Raw genomic sequence first — 16,807 nt, forward strand, 5'->3', positions numbered from 1 at the left:
ATGAGAGATCCAGGAGTAGCTGGAGCAGTCATAGTGGCAAGCTGATACAGCAAGATGTAAAACCAGAAAAGAGGTGGGATGGGAGAAGAAATAGGCTAGGGATAACTAGGCTGGGATTGTAGAGGGGGGTACAATATAACAGTAAGGCAAAGAACTAGAAAACAAGTAAGGTGGGAGGAGAAACCTTTATTTTTCTCTTTATTCACATTTTTATTTTGGAGGCAAACCAGCCCAGTATAGCAAAAAAGAAATAGGGTAGGAGAATTAGGCTTGAATCCAAGCAGCAAACAACATGGAGGCATCGTGGTACTCTGGGGCATGGCAATAAGCAGAGTGACATCAAGACCACCAAGATGGTACTCTGGGGCATGGCAATAAGCAGAGTGGTCCTGCCCCTACCATTCCCTCCTCTGCCCTTTTCTCACAGTGGCATAATGTAATATTAAGTGCCTACTTGTGTTTTTGATATCACAAAAGAATGTATTGATCCTGTACCACTACTCATAGTACCACTCTAGTGTGTGCAGAAGTGTCTCTGTCAAACACACATATATTCTGTGTTTGTGTGTGCACTGCTGACTGACTCCTTTTGCACACATAAAAAACTGTGCACACATAAGAAACAGAACCAAGAAGGCTGGCAAGGCTATGCTTCTCTTCAATCTGTCTACAGATAAGCTGACGGCACTGCTGAGGCAAAGGGAGACAAAAAAATTCACTGGCATTGTTTCAAATTTCATTCCACTCCTTCCCTGCCTCCAGTGAAAAAAGAAAGAAGTGCCACTTCCTCTCTGTTTTTATCATATTGAGTGAGTGACCACTGACTGCAGCAGAGAAGATCAGTAAAAGCCCTTTACCAATACCAAAGCCTACTTTTTAAAAGCTTCTCAAAAGAGTTTCTTCTCTGCAAAATGCAAGAGAGCATATAGAATTTCTTGCACATGCTAAAACTTGTCAGTGAGAGGACATTAGTGTCACTTGATCCAGATTTCAGCTACAGGCTATGCTCTGTCCTCAGCTCCTGATGTCCTAGCTTGGCAGCCTATATAGCAAGTTAAACATCTTCCTTTTTTAGCTTCCAAAAGTCACAGAGAACTTAGATCTTAATACCAAAACATTTACTGAATGATAAACAGTTTGACACTCATTGAGAATGGTATGGTACTGAAGATAAGAACATAAGAAATAGCTGCACAGACAGCAGACTTGATACAGCTGTGATGAGCAACTCAGAGAGCGCATTCCAAGGCAGATGAATGCAGCCAAAGAGAAAGCTGTAACCACCAATAAATAGCAGAAACCAACAGTGGGTGGTAAATGGATGAGAAAGAAGGCAAGGAAGCAAGGTGAAAAGAGTGATGCTTCTAGGAGCCCTCAGAGGATACAGAAGAGCTGCAAGCCTGTCAAGAGCCAGTTCCAAACTGAACTTTTTGCATGAAGTAAGGTCTCCCGGGGATTCCAAGGGAAAAAAGAGCAATTGGCAGAAGCAAGAGAACATATTCAGAGGGGGAGCAAAGGGGAATAGATCCAATCAAAAGCTCAGCGACAATTAAGCAACAACCAATCAGGAAACATGGAGAGAATCTAAAATGTGCAATTATTGTTAGATAACACTGGGAGGCAGCATACACTGCAGAGGCAGAACAGGCTAGTTTAAAAGATGCTTCACCATGATTTGTCTACTGTCCAGTCTCCTTGCCTACTTCTCCCACTTTGGCTCCTAGGAGGCTGTCATGTTACACGGGCAAAAGTTGGTTGCTATAGTTACTGGTTAGATAGATCCTACACTTGTTGTTTGTTTTCACAGCACAACCATAGATTTGAATGGCAAACATAAACAAATTTGTGTTTAAATTTGTGAACACCCTCCATTCACGTTGGGGGTCCACGAATGAAAGAAAAATTGACTAATTTGTTGCATTTTACCCACTTGCTTCAAACGAATGCGCATCTCTAGTATGTAATCTTGCTCAGTCTTACTATAAGGTGGACACTGGGTTGTTGTCCATGGTGGGTGGGAGCATCATTCTTGCAGAACCTCCAGTGGGGGAACAACTCACTTTTAGTTCAGGCTGATCTCACCAATAAAACACTGGTAGTTGTTGCCAAAGAATTCTCCATTTAACTCAGAGGTTGATTGTAGATGAATATTTACAACAGACTATACAGTTCTTCTGCTTTTCTTTGCTAGAGGACAGTTCTTCACAATGTTGCTTTATACATTCAGAGGTTGATATTCAAATGCCTTTTCCAGGTAACCTTTGGGGTTACCTGGTCAAAAACCCGAAAAATTTCCCCTGCTCTTTGGCTAAATTTCATCTGGGTAAGTCATTACCTACAGAAAAAGCGGTGGTGATGGAGACGTTCAAGGGTATGGTTACATTTTAGCTGCTGAGCACTGATATTCAACACTGTCAAGCTAAAAGTTAGCTGTGTAAGTGTGGTTAGAAAAATACCTGTTCTAAAGTTACCAGGATAACTATATCTGGGTAACCTTAGCTGGGCATATTCAGCAGAACATTCATTCTGGTGAAAGGAAAAGACTTTCTTCTTCACATAGTATCCACCTTCAGAGGTTGATATTCAGCTGGTGTAGTATGTTTTGCTGAATGCCCAGGTAAAAATTACCTGAGTAACTTTATCTGGGTAATTTTCCCGCTCATTGGCCTGTCGGGAAGATACTACTTGAATGAAAAAGTCTTTCCCTTTCACCAGAGTAAATGTCTGCTGTTTCTTGCCCATTCTTTACTTCTAAGAGAATGGTATTTTCTTCAGCCCACCCCTGGAATACTCTAAGGGTGTCTCTGCCTTCCCAAGTGAGTACTATTACTGGGTACCCAAGTGTATAATCTTAATCTCCAGCATGCAACTTACATATAGTTCTTCACCTCGATGCCATCCATTCTCATTCCCCTAAACCAGATTTCTTTCTCCCTCCTTATCCTCCTTTTCATCCTTCATTCCTGTCTCACTCCTTCTTCCCTCTATCTATGCCCTCATACTGAACCCCCCCCCCCCCCCGTCTTGCTTCTCAGTCATTCTTCTCACTTTTTGGGTGCAGTTATCCTCTGTCAGGCTAGTCAGGCTAGTCAGGCAGTGGCAGATCACATGGCAGGGGCAGGAAAGACTCCTCTCTGCTGTGATCACTCTGCTTTCTCTTGCTTTCCTCGGGGTGCAACAGCGGCTGCTGGAGGTTCTCAAAGCCTCAGTCAGCCCATCTCTTCCCCACCTCCGTCCAACTCCCAGTTCTTCAGGATCCAAATCGACCCCTCTCTTCCCCACCTCTGCCAGACATGCAGCAGGAGACCCCTATTAGCCGTGACTCACAGCTATTGAAAAGGTTTGGCTGGCGAGATAACCTTTTAAATCCTTGTTTCACCGCCTGCCCAGGCTCGACATTGAAGCCACCGATTGGAGCTTACACATTGGATATACTTTCTCAAGCTATCGTTAGGTATGACGTGACGTGAGGGGTTATGCGTGCAATGCGCTGTGTGGAGAAGAGGAAGAGGGAGGAAAGTTTGCTTGCAATCAAACAGCATATCTGAGTAAACAACCAGAGCCAGTAAACATTCACATGTGCTGTGCATAGAGAAATTCAGCACTTCCCTGACTGAAGCAAGAAGAGAATCCGGGCCCGAACAAAATCTAGCACTAGCTGTCGCTTTATAGCCAAATTGAGAGGCTGACTGGGCCTTGGGCCCGGTTGGCCAAAGCAATATGGTGCCAGGCACACTTAGGGAGCAGGCCCATGGGGTGGGGTGGTGGTGGTGGTGAGGTTATGGTTGCTGGGTGACAGTTAAGTTGTTAGCAGGGGCTTGGGGGGGGGGGGGGGGGGTCTGGTATAAGCCTTGGCGGGAATGTCTGCCGGATCGCCAGCCGTTAGGTTTTGAATTTGATTTGGTGGCAGCGTGCAATTGGCTCCCAGCTCGCTGAGGCTATAGGGAGTGGGCGGGGTTTAAGCTGCAAGATGCCAGTCTATTTATCATTTGGCTGGCATCTCTGCTGCTGCCACGGTCGCATTTTACTGCCTCTGTCATCTTGCGAGAGTTTTCTGCGCGTTCATGGTCCTTTTTCTGGCTTCTAGGTAGTGCTCTGTCCTCACCTGTTTTCTTCCTCAGTGCTGTGCGGTTTCGGTCAGGCCGGGTCATAGGTATGGATTCTGAAGAGGCTGCTGTGGCAGCGGAGTTCTTTGGTGATGAGAGTGGGGTCTGCCCTGTCCTGGTGAGCAGTGCTGCAGAGGTGCTGGGAGCAGCGGTGAGTTTGTCTTCGGGCATTTCGGCCCATGTCGCTGCCGCTAGTGTTCAGCTGCCTGCTTCCCTTGCGCCTGACTGCTCGTTAGGGAGAGAAGGGGTAGGAGGAGTGGGGCCGGCTGCCGTTGCCTTTGTCGTGATCTCGTTGGCACACGCGTTTGTGAGAGGCGGTGCTGGCCACGGCGCGCGTGCTTGTTTGCGCTCTTGCGGGGAGTCAGGGCCTCCCGGGGGGGTGTCATGGGGGACACAATTGCAGGGATTTCTGCCATGGGTGTCTGCCTTCCTCCAGAGAATCCTGGCAACACTTCTCTTCTGCCTCCCAGTTCGCAAATCGGTGCAGCAGCTTCATCTATTGCTGCGGCTCCTGCTGACCAGGCTTTTCCTGGTCCCTTGCCTGACTGGTTCAGTCTGGATAGTCAGGGTAGGCAGGGTGAGGTGTGGTTGCCAAGATTTGGTGGGTGGTGGTTGGATTGGCTGGGTATGCTGCGGGCTAGTCCTTCTGGTTGGTTGGGTGACGGATGCCCGACAGCTTTTCCTGACCCTAGCACCATTCCAGATTAGAGTGCTGTTTGAGGGCGGCAGATGCTTAGCTGGAGAGGGCTTATGGATTTTTCCAGGTCGCAGTGACCTCCTTTAGGTCATGGCATTGGGCCCCATTTTACCTGAGAGGTCGCCGTGTCTGGGCATCTGACTGACTTTGCGATCTGACTGCGTTGGTCTCCCTTCAGGTGGTCCTAGCTGGGGGGGGGGGGGGGGCGGGGAATGCAATCCCTGGTGGAATCCCTGGTTGGGGCTCCTGCTCTGACAATTCAAGAGGGTTGGACAGAGAGCCTGGTCCAGCTGTAGGTGTTGCGTCTCCTGTTGTGGCTTCTTTTGTTTCCTCACAGAGTATTCCATCTTTTGGATCTTCAGAAGGGCCTAGTACATCGCGATAGAAAAGCTGGCATGGCGACTCAACTTCTGCAGTGCTTCAGATATCCGATGCTCAGTCTGGAAATGTGGGTCAAGCAGTGGCAGACTCGACTCCTTAGGGTGAGTCTTCATCTATTGAAGTTCCTAGGCTTGATGAGGAGGTTAGTGCAAGGATTGCTTCTGTTGAGGGTGAGGGTCAAGTATCAAATGGGTCATTTGACAAAGGGCCTTCAAAGCCTGGGGCGTAGGCTGGTGAACCTGTCAGACCTAAGAAGAGGGAGTAGTCCAAACACAAGAAGAAGCGTGATAGGTCCAGTTCTCCTGATTCCTCGTCTTCCTCTTCATCTTCCTCTTCTACTTCTTTGAGTTCAGGACAAGAGTTCTGATAGAGGAGCACCAGTGTTAGTGACCTTTACGGAATTCTGGAAAGATGTGCTGAGATCTCTTCGAAAGAAAATACGGCATCGGAATTCATTGATATTTTCCAACTTTTGGAAGGTCACAGGGATAAGAGGAGAGAGAAGAAGAAAAGAGGGGGAGTGAATCGTTTCCTTGGGACACAGAAGAAAGTATCATGGCCTGTTCACAACTGGATATGATCTTTTCTGCATTTGGTGAGTGTGATAGGTCATCATGACCATTCTCTATATGGTCCTTTATAATTGTACGCTGATGCTATTTTGGCTGCGAGCAAGGAGTATGAAGGACAGTCCTGGTTGAACTATGATGAGCCCTTCAGGGATACTCAGGACATGGGCTTATGGCTCACGCAGATGAATACCAAAGTGTCCTCTGCTGTACCGGGATCAGCGGCAGGTCTGAGTGTTGGTCTTAACCGGCCCTTTCGTACAGGACCCACGTTGATAAATCCAGGCAGGGAGCCGGTGACATTTGCTGGCGTTTCAACCGTTCCATGTGCATTTTCCTGGACTGTAAATTTAGACATGCATGTGCCAGTTGTGGTGCCGGTCACCCCTGCTTCCAAGTGTATCAAGCATCCGGGAGATGGTCAACCACTGATCCTGGTCCAAAAGGTTTGTTTAAGTAAGGCTTTCAGTCGGGCTCGTACTCCAATTCGTGTTACCACCTTATTACCATGGTTAAAGATTTACCCGTTGATAGAGGCTGCTTTTTCGCTATCCCAGGGGTTTTCTATCCCATGTGTAGGTTCGGGATTGATTGGGGGGGGGGGGGGGGGGGACAACTGTCCTTCTGTTAAGAAGATGCTCAATGTTGTTAACGCCAAATTGCAGTGCGAGATTGATTTGGGTAGAATTTCAGGTTCTTTTGTTTTTCCCCCGTTTCAGAATTTGGTGCTTTCTCTGCTGTCGGTGGTCCTGAAAAAGGAACTCGGTAAATATAGATTGATTCATAATCTATCTTTTCCGGAGGGTTGTTTGGTTAATAATTTTATTCCTCATGAGCTTTGCATTGCCCGTTATGCATCCTTTGATTCAGCAGTTCGAATGATTAGGCAAAGTGGCTGTGGAGCTTTGATGGCTAAGGTTAATATCGAGTCAGCCTTCCAATTGTTTCCGGTTCAACCTGATAGTTTTCATTTGCTCGGTTTTCATTTGAACAATTTGTTTTATTTTGACAAAGGCATGCCTATGGGTTGCTCAATAGCATGTGCTTATTTTGAGGCTTTTAGCATGTTTATCCACTGGGTTGTTAAGCAGCTTTCCGGTTCCACAAATATCATTCATTATCTGGATGATTTTTTGTTTGTGGGTAAGGCCGAATCTGACGGCTGTGCCAGTCTTCTGTATTGCTTCCAGGAAATTTCCTCCAATTTTGGCATTCCTTTGGCACCTGGAAAAACTGAAGGTCCATGCACGAGATTAGCATTTCTTAGGATTGAAGTAGATTCTATTGCCATGATCTCTCATTTGCCTTCAGACAAGGTTGAACGGATGAGGGCTTTAGTAAGTGTATCTTTGTGTCAGCCAAAGTTGTCTCTCTAACAGTTGCAGTTGCTGGTCGGCAGTCTCAATTTTGCTTGCAGAGTGATTCCTATGGGCAGGGTGTTTCTTCGCAGGCTATCTTTTGTGATGTCCGGTGTTACTAAGCGTCATCACCATATCCGAGTTACTTCTAAGATGTGGGAGGATTTGTGGATTTGGGACAGATTTTTATCCAAGTTAAATATTCTTCGCTCTGGCAGTCTGATGCTTTGTCGAACCAGGAACTAGAGCTATTTACCGATGCCGTTGGTTCTCTTGTTGTCGGTGCTTATTTTCAAGGTTCCTGGTATGTGGCAGTTTGACTGGAGGACTGGATGTATTCAGGTACCACAAAGAATATTACTTTTCTCGAATTGTTCCCTATTGTGGTTGCAGTTCACCTATGGAGCCCGCGCTTGATGGATAAGAGAGCCATATTCTGGTGTGACAATCTGGGCATTGTGGACATTATTAATAATAGATTTGCTAAGTGCATTATGATTTCTGAATTGTTGTGGGACCTTATCCTTCGTTGTATGTTGTTAAATGTGACTATATGGGCTCACCATGACCCAGGTGTCGCTAATAGTGTGGCTGACTCTCTTTCTCGCTCCAAGTGGAAGCTGTTTCGGAAGCTTGCTCCAGACACGGATCCATGTGGAGCTTCGGTACTTCCTTTCCTATGGAAATTTGGTTCCCTGAAGCCTGGAAGTTGCTGCAAGCATCACTAGATCCCGCCACTTGGAAAGGTTATGTAATTGGCGCCAACAAGGTAGTGTCTTTCCTTTCCTCTTTGGGTTGGACTTGGGGACCTGTTTCAGATGTGTTATTCTTGCATTTTTTGGAAAACGCAAGGGTCAAGGGTTGTTCTAAGGCCAGAGTTAGTAGGCAGCTGTCCGGTTTTACCTTTTTTATGAGAACCCATGTTGGGGTTTTCCTGTCAGTTGTTTTGTGATTCAACGCTTGCTGACTGGGTGGGCTAGGGATACCAAGCATGGTGTCGATAAGATGTTGCCTATTACCCAAGATATTCTTTTGAAACTATGGGATATATTACCAGGTGTCTGCTCATCCTAGTATGAATGTCTTCTTTTTCGAGTGGCTTTTGTGTTCGCCTTTTTTGGCACTTTGAGGGTCAGCAAATTTGTGGCTAGTCGTCCAAGGGGGCTGAATCCACTGGCCTGCTGGTGAAAACGTGATATTATTGAGTGCATCAGTTATTTTATTCACATCTAAATCTGACTGACCAGGGGGGCAAGGGGCTTTCAGTGACTCTGTAGTTGGTGCTGGGTTTGCGCTCTTGTCCGGTGGCTAATGCTTTGCTGTTTTCGCAGATTCGTGCTCCCAGTGCTGCCTAGTTTTTGATTCACACGGACCTTCGCCCACTGATGAAGTACCAATTCGAAATGGTTCTTTGGTCTTCCCTAGTTACGGTGGGTTTGGATGTCCGTCAGTTCGGGACTCATTCCTTTCGGATTGGTGCCTCAACCTCAGCAGCTTCTGCTGGATTATCGGGAGAGGTGATTCGGAGGATTGGTAGGTGGAGATCCAACACATTTGAGGGTTATGTCCGCACAGGGCCTATGTAATTGTGTACAGTTCCTAATTGTTTTTTCTTTCTAGGTGCTGCATGGATTGTCGGACATTCCTAAGTCATTTGGGCTCACAAGCATGCATGTAGATGACCTTATGGGCCTCACCTGGACTTAGCTTGTCGGGGGGTGCGGGTTCGTTGGTTGGGGCGTAGGGAATGCTTTGTGACAAATTGATCCCATGTTTGCATCGCGGGTTAGAGCTGTTTGGTCAGCCGCAAGTGTTGATCATTCATCTCGGGGGTAACGTCTGGGGAACAATGTCAGGCCGTAAATTTATCAGCATGGTGAGGAAGGACTTGATGTTCACATCCATTTTGTTTCCCACTGCCGTAATTTGCTGGTCTGAAATTTTAGCAAGGTCTGCTGAACTGAATAATTTAATTTGGTGCAGGAGTAGGGCCAAAGCTAACCAGCAGATTGGGTGGCCACCATATACGCCATGAATGGTCCTGGGATTTTCAACAGGGTTTCTTCAGATGGGATGGGGTCCACTTATCATTTACTGGGTTGGATCTATTTCTCAATTCAATTCAGGAGGCTTTGGAAGATTTGTTTCCTTAGGAATTGGGGCTGCATCTTTAGGGGTCACAGAATATTTCATATCTGTGTCTGTGGCGGGTGGCAGGTGGCTCGAGCCGCTTGGGTTCAGATTTACTTAATTTGCTGCTAAGTTTCGCTCCTGTTATAACTCGACTTATGAGGACAACTGGGTGCAGTTGTCTACTATGGGCTCCTTGCTGGGAGGTGGCAGGGGTCACAATACTAAGTAAGGCTTTTGGAATTTGCTAGCCGGGCGGCTAGTGATAATCATCTTGCTGGGTGGTGGTGGATGGTTACTGGAAGCTACCTAATTTTGGTGTACCTGGGCTCAGTCACCTCCTGTGTTATGTAATAAAGCTGAGGCCCTGTTGAATCCAACTTGTTGTCGGTGTATTCTTTAACTTTGTAAAAGGGCGGATGTGAGCATTTGTATGTCCTGGCTGCCGATATTACATCATTGACTTGAAAAAGTAATTGAAAAAAAAAAGTTAAATCTACTTTCAACCAGTAGTATACCAGTTTCATTTTGTGAACTGTTTCAAATATTGTAGGGCTGACAATGACTTCTCTTTGGTTCCTCCTCCTGGCTTGCCAGCGGCATGATTTTAGGTTCCTAAGCTCTGCTACTGACCCTGATCTCTAGCTCCTCCTTCCAGCCTTCCAAAGGAGCTGCTCAGCCTGTTGCGGCTAGTAGCAGCCTGCATTTATTCACCCCAGCTAAACTTGCTTTCATTCCTCCTGGCAGACCCCGAGTGGTGGTCTCGTGGACCCCAGGTTAGGAATCATTGTTTTGTTGCAAGCTTATCCCAAGCACTGAAGATGGCATTGGGTAAGAATAGAGATTCTTTTGTTGCAAAAAGGTAAAGAGAGAGCAGGAAAATTATCCGCTGGGTCTGTCGGGCAGCCTGAATGTTCCTCCTCCTCCTTCATCTTCATCCTCTTCCTCCTTGGCACATGTCTGAGTTGTGTGAGTTTTGGGTCTGTTTTTTCCATCTTCAGGAACTCTCTGCTTGCTCTCTTTTGGCCTCCTCTTCCACTTCTTCCCTCTGGACAAGCAAACCTCCATGTGCCAGGCTTCTTTGTATACCCCTTGGAAGCCAGCAGAAGGAGTCCAGAGAAAAAGAGAACCTAGCATACTGTCCTCCCCTTGGTAAATTATAGGCTCATGTTAAATGGACACCAGTTCCTAACAGGCATAAAATAGCATCCAGCTAGTGAGCGGTGATGAACTCAGTAACTCTTCATTTGCATGGCCCTGGCTTGCACATTTTTGCATGCTCATGCTAATGTCTTCTAGGATCTCTTTAGGTGTGCCCAGTAAGGATTTCCTGCATAGCATGGCATCTTCATCATGCACAAGATTTAATTTTTAATTTAAAAAGATTTTTATATCTTGTTTTCAAGTCCACAGACTAATCAAAGCGGTGTACAGAGGAATAAAACATACATCAATCTCAATTAGAATCAAATTAAATAAAATTAACAATAATAAAAATATAAGACGCAAATATTAATGCAAGATGGCCTTAATTTGCATGCTGAAGTTTATTGTATGAGCCCTAGGTAGCTGCTCAGCAGTTTTCTGAAAATCTACCTCTTTCAATTTCTCATGTGACGCTATCTTGTGCAGTGGCCCTGCCAGGCTTACTACCTGGCCACAATCATTTCAATCCTGCAAATATTCTGAGCCATCGAAATGACTGAATATCTTGAAATATTTGATCCTTGATATTTTTTTCTCATCACTTGGGTATGCTCTGAGGACATTCAACTGTGTCCTATGGAGAATTATACCTGGGAATTTTGTAGAATCAAAGTCATCCTGTGGATGATTTGTAAAAGAAAGTCCCTCCATGCTGTATCTGATAGCACAGAGCCAAATAAGCACCATTTAAGTCAGTGTCCATTAAGTACTGAATTTTATTTTAATGTATTCAGTTTTAATGATGGTCTCTGCACTGTAATCGGCTGCAATTATGCTAATGCAACTGATTAACAGCAATAATGCAACACTGGTAGAAAGTGCCTCAGATCTTTAGACCTTTGCCAGGCAGGTGTAACAGAAGTGCAAACAGAAGGCAGGTTTCCTCAGGAGTTCTGCTCCTTCCATTGTTCCCCGTCATTATGGCTATTCTATTAAAATATGTTTTTGTAAATGGTATCATGGCTTTTTTAAATTGATCTCAGATAAATATTTTCATTAGGAACACATCCTAGTTGAAGCTTATTACCGTATATAGCATTGTAGAATTGCCTATTTTGCAGCATCCTCCGAGGAGAAGCATTAAATGATCCTGAGGCTATTTGTAAGGTGATATTAATAGCAGCTGAATATGCTGAAGCCTTTTCTAAAATGGCAAATCCAATAACATCTCTATAACATTACTAATTATAGGCTTGCTTCCTTTCAAGATGAGCTCTGTATGCATTAAGAAGCTTGCTTTTAGGATGATAGGAAGGGATTCTAATGTCAAGAGAGAGTGCCATGTTGCCTGTAATTGCAGGGCTGCTCTTGGGAAGAGATTTCAAACACCTCCCACTCCATCAGTTTTACGCCTGTACCTCTAACAATCACTAGCTAGCTGCATGCGGCGATGTGGGCGTGAACTCCAGTGCAGGGAGCAGGGAGCTCGGATTAGGAAGGTAAAGGCTGGCAGTGCTGTCTGGGAACTCAAAGCCTATGGAACATACGGGTGAGAGTCCTTAGCCCCAGGGGCGGCCAGAATCTGAGTTTATACCGTTGTTGATCTTCCTGTCTACCACAGAAATGGAAGGAAAAAGGCTCTCTAGTAAGGACGGAGAAGAATAAATCTGCCCTTGAGAGATACAGAACCATAGACCATGAAAGCAAATAAGGACCGGAAGGCTCATTTAGCTTGCCCAGTTAATCTCCTGTTGCAATATATCATAGATCCCAATAGATGTTCGTCTCGTAACTTTATAGGCCAAAGTAGAATACAGAATGAGTGAAATAAAGAGGAAGAAAAGAAACCCTACAAAGTAATAACAGTGAAGTATAATTACAGGTCATAGAAAGTACAACAGGTTCAAAACTCAGGTTTTGCTGCTGGTCAGGGTTCCCGCAACTCGTGGTTGTCTCCCTAGGGGATTTAAATGGCCAGCGGCCGGAAAGTTCCCCGTGGCCCGGATTGATGACATCAGGCTAACAGGGTATTTAAACCCTGCCTCTCCGCTCTCAATTCGCCTCAGCAATGGGTCCTGCTCTCCTGTAGAGTGTGAGTTGTCTGCATTCCTGCGTTCCCGCCTTCGCCTTGCCTCGCTCCTGATCCATAGTTCCATCGTCCTTGTTCCTGTCTCCGGTTCCTGCCTTGCTCTTCGTCCCCTGGATTGATCTCTTGGTTCTGACTCCTTGCTTGGTGCTTGACTCTGCTTGAACTGCGCCTGCCCTGACTCCTTGCCTGGTACTCGGCTCCTCGTCTATTGCCTTATGCTGTCTGTTCGACGCTGGCCTCCTCTGCTGGACCTCTCCATCGCCACATCTACTCGCCCCCTGGCATTGCTGGGAAGGCCCGCGCCTAAGTCCTGCTGGCCCCAGCACCCAAGAGCTCAACCTGCGGGGAACGAGGGCTGGTTTAGGTGAAGCTCCTATTGGGCTTTCCCCCCGTTCCGCCTCACCAACGATGAGAACCTCCAGGGGCCTACCCCTGGGGATAGCAACAAACTTGCCTCGGTTCAGGGTCCATTTTCCTAACATGGTATCTTTGCATTCTGCACAGCACAGGAGGAAATGTATTTCCGTTTCTATCATGAGAACATAAGAAGTTGCTATATTGGGTCAGACTGAGGGTCCATCAAGCCCAGCATCCCGTTTCCAACAGTGGCCAATCCAGGCTATAAGTACCTGGCAAGTACTCAAAACATTAAGTAGATCCCATGCTATTGATGCCAATAATAGTAGTAGCTATTCCCTAAATCAGCTTGATTAATAGCAGTTAATGGACTTCTTCTCCAGGAACTTATCCAAACCTTTTTTAAACCTAGCTACACTAACTGCCCTAACTACATCCTCTGGCAACAAATTCCAGAGTTCAATTGTGCGTTGAGTGAAAAAGAATTTTCTCTGATTTGTTTTAAATGTGCTATTTGCTAACTTAATGGAATGCCACCTAATCCTTCTACGATCCATATTCAAGATGCATAATAACATAATATCTGTCTAAATGGCTTACCCGGCTATATTTAACCCTTATCTGAATTTAGACGGATATGTACCCGAGTAGTAATTACCAGGATAAAAAAGGGGCATTTCAGGGTCATTCTTGGGAGGGGTTGTATTATCAGGCTAACCAGATCTCCCCCATCCTAGTGTATTGGCAGTGTGAATATCTGGTGGCCCCCTGCCTTCCATCCCACCCAATCACTCACCCACTCACAAAGATAAAACTAAATAGCCGGGCCCCCCCCCACCCTTTCCCTTTAATAAGATTGCTGGGAGCGAGGAACCCTTTGTCCTGCTCCCGGTGCCTCCATGCTGTTCTAAAACAGACAGCACTGGAAGCATAAACTTGCCGCCTCTAGTGCTGACTCTAGCGCCGGATGCGTTAGCTTAACATAAGTTTATGCTTCCAGTGCTGTCTGTTTTAGAGCAGCATGGAGGCGCCGGGGGCAGGATGAAGGGTCCCTCACTCCCGGCAAGCTTATTAAAGGTATCGGGAGGGGTCAGGGGAAGGTGATGGGGCACAGCTATTTAGTTATACCTTTGTGGGTGGGTGGGAGGGAAGGAAGGGGACCAACAGATGTTAGCATTGCCAATTCATTGGGAAGGAGGGTCTGGTTAAAAGTTTTAGTAGTGAGAGGGTGAAGAACACATGGCTCGACAGGGCCTTTAAAGATATTTTGGGGGAGGGGGGTTGTTTGGCTGAAGGACGGGATGGCCCGCTCTCTTTATTTAATATTTTTCAACTTTTGACAGCGCTGCTTAGCCGGATATCATTAAAGATATCCAGTTAAGTAGCATGCTGTCCGGCCACATGAGGCTAGATAACTTTATAACCTAACTGGCTATATTCAAACATAGCCGGTTAGGTAATTTTAAGCAAGTAAATTCAGTGGGATGTTTATCCCGCTGAATATACTGGACAAGTTATCCTGTTAACTGAGGACGAATAACTTGTCCTCTAAATGGCCTATTGAATATTGGCCTCTATTATCTGAAAGAGTAAATAACTGATTCATGTTTACCCATTCTAGACCTCTCTTGATTTTAAGGACCTTAGTTATATCTCCCCCTCAACCATCTCTTCTCCAAGCTGAATAACCCTAACCTCTTTAGCCTTTCCTCATAGGGGATCTGTTCCATCCCTTTTATCATTTTGGTCGCCCTTCTCTGTACTTTCTCCAGTGCAACTATATCTTTCTTGAGATGCGGCGACCAGAATTGTACACAGTTCTCAAAGTGCAGTCTCACCATGGAGCAATACAGAGGCATTATGACATTTTCCATTTTATTCACCATTTCCTTCCTAATAATTCCTAATATTCCTAATATTTGCTTTTTTGACTGCTGCAGCACACTGAGCTGATGATTTCAATGTATTATCCACCATGACGCCTAGATCTCTTTCCTGGGTGGTAGCTCCTAATATGGAACCTAACATCGTATAACTATAGCATGGGTTATTTTTCCCTATATGCATCATTGTCCACATTACATTTCATTTGCCATTTGGATGCTCAATCTTTCAGTCTCACAAGGTCCTCCTGCAATTTATCACAATTCGCTTGTGATTTAACTACTCTGAATAATTTTGTGTCATCTGCAAATTTGATCACCTCACTAGTCATATTCTTTCCAGATCATTTATAAATATATTGAAAAGCACCGGTCCAAGTACAGACCCCTGAGACACTCCACTGTGTACCCTTTTCCACTGAGAAAATTGACCATTTAATCCTACTCTCTGTTTCCTGTCTTTTAACCAGTTTGCAATCCATGAAAGGACATTGCCTCCTATCCCTCTAATGTGGGACTTTGACAGATGCTTTCTGAAAATCCAAATAAATTACCACAACTACTGGTTCACCTTTGTCCACATGTTTAATTACCCCTTCAAAAAAATGAAGCAGATTTCTGAGGCAAGACTTCCCCTGGGTAAATCCATGTTGGCTGTATTCTAGTATACCATGTCTTTCTCTGTGATTTTGATCTTTAGAATAGTTTCCACTATTTTTCCCTTCAATGTTGCACTGCACACAGAGTCTGACTTCTTGGGCTTTCCAGTTCATGCATCTTTCTATTTCTAGTTTGTGATAACTTATTCTGTATTTGGTTAGGGTCTGTGTGTTTTAATGCATTTGCGATTGAAGTAAGGTATTCTGCTAGCATGCATTTTTTGGTAAATGGATCAGTATCAGTGAAGCTCATTCTGTTTTCCAATTTGCAGCTCCCAATGGGAGGTGTATTGATGTTCCAGGGCATGTTGCATTGCTGCCTTTTCATAGGCCGGTTTGTAAGCTGTTTGAGTTCCAGATGTTAGTGCCTGGTTGGTAGGGCAGGTTTGCTACACAGTTGCTGAGTGTGCTTTTTCCAGGGTTTTGTGTTACTTCATGGAGTGCCTGATAGTGGAAGGAGATGACATCAGACTCTGAATATTCTTTTTTTTTTCATGTTGAGTAGTAAGGGAAGCATCCTAATTCTGCTCTGCAAACATTATTAGGGGAGATTCTGTGGATAAGTGCAGGATTTCTGTTCAGGTTCTGTCCCATTCTGTACGGTTTGGAGTTAAAGATAGACCAAGGCCTTACTCTCATATAAGATGATTGGTTGAATGATAATATATAATAATTTTAATAGTAGTTTTACTTGAAGGTGTGTGTGTGTGTGTGTGTGTGTGTGCAAGGGTGGTGGTGGTGGTGGGGGTGGGGGTTGTATTTGTCCAGAGGAGGTTCCTAAACTTGTCCTCCTGACTTCACAGCCAGTTGGGTTTTCAGGATATCCACATTTGCTGAGAGTGGAGACCTAGGCTGAGAGCAATATTGATTTCCATGGGTTAAAAAACCTAGATAAATGGGTTATTTGGAAATGACCTTCCCTGTATATGGGTAAAGATAAGTTGGATGGTTGCACTCTTCACATACTTTTTCCCTGCAGTTGAGGGAGGCGTTCCCAGGAGCGGGCTCAGGGCGTGGATTGTAAGAATGCACATACTTTTGTATTTTCAGAAAGGAGGCGCAGTTGTGTGCGGAGGAGTAGGGTAGAGGGAGCTTTCCACTTGGGCAATTTTTAAATTAAAAGTACATGTGTACGTTGACCTTGCAAATGTTTCAAAGCCCCGTGGACTTTCCAGCAATGCGGGCAGCGTGAAAAATGCTCCCCCCCCCTTACGCCCTGATTCATCTCATGCACAGTCATTGCGAATGTCCTGAAAACCTGGCTGCCCGCGGGGGAAGCCCTGTTGTAGATGGCCAGAAAGATTCCGCTGCTTGGTGTTCATCCCATTGGGGATCAACTTGGCAGATCAATCTATGAGTGTGTGTGTGTGTGTGTGTGTGTGTGTGTGTGCGCATACTCTGCGGGAGGGGTCTTTATTCTGTTGTAGAGCGG

Source organism: Rhinatrema bivittatum, chromosome 3 (genome assembly GCF_901001135.1).
Source record: "Rhinatrema bivittatum chromosome 3, aRhiBiv1.1, whole genome shotgun sequence".
Lineage (NCBI taxonomy): Eukaryota > Metazoa > Chordata > Amphibia > Gymnophiona > Rhinatrematidae > Rhinatrema > Rhinatrema bivittatum.